Source organism: Diabrotica undecimpunctata, chromosome 10, assembly GCF_040954645.1.
Source record: "Diabrotica undecimpunctata isolate CICGRU chromosome 10, icDiaUnde3, whole genome shotgun sequence".
NCBI classification, from domain to species: domain Eukaryota; kingdom Metazoa; phylum Arthropoda; class Insecta; order Coleoptera; family Chrysomelidae; genus Diabrotica; species Diabrotica undecimpunctata.
Window position 1 is genome coordinate 44,153,229 of NC_092812.1, and position 6,172 is coordinate 44,159,400.

The window sequence follows — 6,172 nt, forward strand, 5'->3', positions numbered from 1 at the left end:
ACATAAACAAAACAGACAATAGCTAAAAAATGAGCTGGATTGGATAGCTTTTTTTACTTCTGGGCTGTGACAGAGGTTTGTCTGGGTTGATGTGATATAACATATCGTCGGTGACCTGGCAATTTCTCCTATCTACATTTTTTTTATGAAAATGACATCGATAAGTTCGGAATCTGCTTGCACACGATAACCTACATGCAGTATGTCCTATCTTGTCAGTTTGTTTGTTTCACAAGCTATCATGTACATGCTAGTAACATCTAAAATAATTTAGATTCTAAACTAAAACTATAAAAAAATACAGTTGTTATAATTTCTTTTAGATAGGCGAAATTGCAAGCAGCCAATAACAGATAGCGATTAAGTGATGCATTTATGTGTCTCATAGAAGTAACTAAATACACTCAACTAAAATCAGCGCTTAGATATAGAAAATTCGCCTACATTTATGGTATTGACAAACCTGTCCCTGAAGACAATTATACGAGTACTCTTACAGGAATGCAAAATTATACAAAACTGGAAGACTTTGACTTAAAAAATTGTTTAAAAGACTACATACTTACACAAAATAACTAGATTAGACTAATAAACTCAGTTCAATATATTACTGTTATATCATTATTAGAACTTTCTTTAATATCACTGGTATCTGTTTCAATAAGTATCATAGGTATTCATATAAGTTCATAGATTTTGCCCTCGTATTTGTACAATATAACTAATTTAATTCACACTAATAATTATATAATTTATTTACATTTATTACAATACGCGCGTTAGTTACATTTCAAAACTCGACGCGATATTATTTTTCATACTGCCTCACATAATAAAAGTTCCGCTATATATATATATATATATATATATATATATATATATATATATATATATATATATATATATATATATATATATATATATATATATATATATCAAACAGCCGTTGTTCGGGAATCCCTTCGCAGCCCACGGATGTTGACCTTTGAATTGTCTCGAATGAAAGGGAACGCCAGACCGGTTTCTAGCGGGTCGGAGAATACACTAGAACAAAAGTGAGAATGACAAAAAAAATAATATTTATCGTAACATTGCCCCCCTCTAAGATGGTTCCTCCTGGAACCTTGTCGGGACTGGAACTGGAACAGTATGCTGGTATCGGGAACTGGACCCTCTTCTACAACTTCCAGTTGTACAAAAATGACAAGGGGCGGTTTTCTCTCCGCACCAGTAACTATGCGGATTGCAACAGACTAACACCTGGACTTCGGTATCTTCAGATCTCCACCATAATTCGGATAACCCTCCAATCTAATCGGCGGCACTCTAACTTTTGCACGTCGGACTCTAGTACGTGCTCTGTCAATTGAAGTAAGGCTTCCCATACATCTCGGTAGGTAGGTAGGTTGGTCACGGGCAGTGTCTTTTGTTACCAGGTAGAAAAGGTAAGGTGATGCATCTTGGAGTTTCAAGGCTTTTCCGGGAGCTGGCACTTGGTATTGAAGTTCTGCAACTCGACCGAACTTCCTTCGAAAGAAGGATGCCCACCTTGGTGCGTCTTTGATACTGGCCGGGATGGTAAGGGTCAGTGAGTAGTCATCGGGAAGCGCGAGTAGATCTTGCTTTCCTTCAGTGGTAACACCATGTCGTACTTTACCGGTACCTCCATAGGCCCCCATAAATTCCTCAAACGTGAGGTCAGACACATCTTGGACTTTATTCTTGGTTTACTTCCACTTCTTCATGTACGTCGTGGTTACCTTCGAAAGACGCCAGCCGGTTATGGTGTACTATCATCGGCTTTCCCCTCGGTATCTTGCTTATTCGGTAGATGACATCGTTAATCCTCTCCATAATGAGGTATGGACCTTCCCAAAACTGCTGCAACTTGGGAGAACAACCTTTTCACTTCTTCGGATTATGGAGCCAGACTTTGTCGTTTTTCTTAAAGCACCCCTTTTCGGCTTGCGTATCGTACTGTTTCTTCATTCTGTTGCTAGCGATCTGAAGATGAGAACGGACCAACTCGTGTACATCGTCCATTCTTCTTCGTAATTCAATCACATAATCTTCACCATCTTTGTCAAATACTTGCCAACTGTCCTATTCATCCGTTCTACCATACCATCCGATTGCGGATGATACGCTGTAGTTCTTGTTTTCTTCATGCCTAGTCTATCACATATTCTTTGGAATAGATCGCTTTCGAAGTTCCTTCCTTGGTCACTATGGATCTCCAAAGGCACTCCAAGTCGGCTGATATATTCTCGGATCAACTTATCTGCAACGATGGCGGCCTTCTGATCTGGAAGTGCGTAAATCTCGACCCACTTAGTGGGTCTAACATTTACTTGCCTCCAATTTCACTTTCTGGAAATGGTCCAGCGATGTCAAAAGCTATTCTTTCAAACGGGCTTCCAACATTATATTGTCTCATAGGAGCTCTCCTTTTTCGGTGAGGCCCGTTACTCATAGCACAAATAGTACATTTCTTACACCAGTCTTTTACGTCGTCGGAACTATTCATCCAATAAAACCGTTCCCGAATTCGCTGAAGGATTTTCTTTACACAGAAATGCCCTCCTGATGGACTGTCGTGTAACTAACGAAGTACTTCGGCTATTCTGCTCTTTGGTCACTTTGATCACCAACTGTCTTCTCTTCTCTGAACCGTCATCATTTTCCAGTACTCGTTTGAGCAAGCTATCTTCCATGATAAATGAGTCCCACCGGGAACAATACGTCTTAACTACTGAGCATAGGTTTGATATTTCTTGCCAAGGTTGTCGACGGTTTTCCTCTTTCCATTTTCGAATTTTTTGTATAACTGGATCTCTCTTTTGTTCTTCTTTTATCTTAGGCGTCCAATCATCGTTTACCATCGTTGTTCTTAGCACTGCTGCTTCCTTGGATTCCGTTTTAGTGCAGTGGGAACACTCTGCTGGGCATGGCCTTCTGGAAAGAGAATCAGCGTTTCTGTGGCTAACTCCGGCCCGGTGCTCAATCTTGAAATCGTATTCTTGGAGTCGTTCGATCCATCTAGCTATCTGACCCTCTGGATTCTTAAATTGCATTAACCGCTTAAGGGCGGCATGGTCGGTTCGGATTAAAAACTTCCTTCCATAGAGGTATTGATAGAAGTGCTCTACTGATTTCACTACTGCTAGAAGTTTTCTCGTGACGCAATAATTCCGTTCAGGTTTTGAAAGAACTTTACTAAAATATCAAGGACTCGTTCCTGTTCTTTTTGAATCTGAGATAGCACTCCTCCAATTCCCACATTACTTGATCACAGATCCTGTGGTGAAGGCTATCTTCTCTTTATCTACTGGGTCTATTTCTACCTGCCAGTATCCAGACTTCAAATCCAAAGTAGAAAATAATTTACTTCCAGCCAATGTGTCATCGATCCGAGGCAGAGGATAACTATCTTTCTTGGTAACGTTGTTCAGCAAACGGTAATCCACACTATAATCTAACGCATCTCCGCGATGAGCGATAGTCAGGTTTACAGCCTTTTCTTTTTCAGACCATCCATTCGCTCTTGCAGCTGATTCGAACTGTTTCATGTAGTTGTTCCATGACGATTTTCCGTCGAAAGTTGGGACATTCACATGGACAGAACCTCCACTTCCTTCAAATTTCGGCCGTATTTCCAACTTACATTTCGTCTCGTCTTGTTTTGTCTCTATTGTAATCGAATTGTTACATCTCTCTGCTGTCCCTGTTTCCTCCATCTCTTTCATCTTTTCTTCTAATGCCAACATATCGGCAGCAACTTGATTTTTTAACGAAGACATTCTTTCGTCCAGGGCAGACATCTCAGAAGTGGCAAGAGATGTTAGCAGAAACTTTGCTTTCCAGAGAAGAAATCCCGTTAGAAACTTTATTCTCCAATGATGCGATGTCACCAGAAACTTTGTTCTCTAATGATGTGATGTCGCCGGAAACTTTGTGCTCTAATGATGCGATGTCACCAGAAACTTTCGAAATCGACGAGATAACAGCAACATGCTTGTCTTCAAATATATAAGTTTCCGGATCCAAACCTTCTTCTTTTAAAGCGTTCTTTAGTCGTTGGACTAAATCAACCTTTTTCCCGGTAGAAGCTAATTCCCTATCTTCAAGATGCATTCTTAAATCCGTAACTGTGAGCTCATAAATCGTAGCCATTTCCACTTATCCCACTTCTGACACCACTTGTAATGTTTATTCTATTTTATTCATTAATTCTTTACTAATTTATTATATTGTTCTTATTTTAATTTATTAAAACACACGGTAATTTATATCAGTTTATTAAACTACTGTACAATTTATTTGACGAACGATACAATTTACACGCGGCGCAAATCTTCAAAATTAACTGTTTTCTTCCCAACAAAATTTCTCTTTTTATATAAACCTCCGTTAGTTCCGGAATTCCTTATAGCATACTCGAACATTGTTGGTGGTGTTGACAAGAATAACGGGAACGTCATCGAATAAACTAGAAGGCGAAAACTAGTTTTTCAACTGCTTGGAACCCTCGAGATGGATGACTCATCATAATTCGGGTCTAGAGGCTTCTAGTAAACAAACGCCGAAATGACTACAACAAAAACAGAATTAGTCATAATATATTTACAGTTTTATAGGCCACGATATTTATTACATTATCGCAACATTATTGTACATAAACAGGTATGACAAAAAATATCTAAATTGATCAACAAACATAATATTTAGTTATTAGTTGAATCTTCTAACAAAAAATAATTAAAACTAGGGTTATGTACCAAATGGCAGAAAAGATAGTCATATTACTATTGGAGTGAAAGAAAACGTTGTGCACTTAAATGAACCTAATTTTTATTCTTAATTTTACTCATAATTTTAATATCGTTATCATTAACATCAGTATTTAATTCTCCTAACTAATGATTTCAATTTATTAAATGCTTTATGGTGTAATGGTGTGTTTGGTATGCGGAATATAGGGTCACTACTATCTCCACAAACTGAGTGTAAAGTCTGTAAATAAATCATTCATTCATACTTTTTGCACAGATGCCCATTAAATATGCCTCACATCGTTTGTTCAAAAATGATTTTCGTCTAGTTTAAAAGAGAGTCCATTCAAATAAAGTCAATATACAAGTAAAATGTTCTAGATCTTCCAGTTTCCATTCCTCTCTGTCGTCCCACAAGTTGACGTACGTATATTTCTCTTTCTCTGATATCTATCTATGCCTTCTCTTCAAATTAGTCTAGGTCTTCCTCTCATCCTTTTAGCTTGTGGTGTCTAATGTATCTGTTCTCATCTGAATGATATTCCCTTATTCTCTATACGTGACCATACCATCTTAGTTGGTTTCTTCTAATGTCTTCGGTTATTGTATGTCAGACATTCATAATTTCTTGAATTCTATTATCGTAACCCCATCTAAACTTGATTTACCAGCAGCACGTCTTCAAAAATTAATTTCGGTTACCTCCAAGGTTTTAAGAGTTCTTTCTTTCGACGGTCATACCACACCGCCTCAAAGAAGATTCTGTACCATCATCAGCCCGTTTTAAGTCCACTACAGGATATAAGCCTACCCTGTTTGTATCCAGAGTGCACGGTCTTGTGCAGTATGAGTCAAATTTTTTGTCATCTCACCTTCGTGTAGGTGGTCTTCCTCTGTTTATCTGTTCTTGGTCGCCATTCGGTTAACTTGCTTGTCCACCTTCCATCCTTCATCCCTGCCACGTAGTCAGCCCATCTCCATTTCAATCTGCGAGCACAACATCTGTAACTCTGGATCTGTTTCGTAGGTATTCGTTTGTGATATTGCGTTTTGTTGTTACTTGTTACTCCTATTATTGAACGCTCTATCCTTCTTTGTGCTACTCTTAATTTGGAAGCATTGTTTTTTGTTGGGGACAGTGTTTTCGCCATAGTACATAAAAAAATGGTTATACAGGTACTCTGCTTTCCGCACCGTAGGTCATTACTGGCCGGCAGAACATAATGATCGAAGACTTTCCGCTTCAGATTAATCGGTATGTTGCCGTCTTTAAATACGTTTTTAAGAGCTCCATATGCTGCCCATATATATGCTATTTTTCTTGATACCTCACAAGTTCTATTTCGTCTTCTCTATTTTTGAATTTTTACAGTATAAAAACTTAGAAATATATAGGTCCC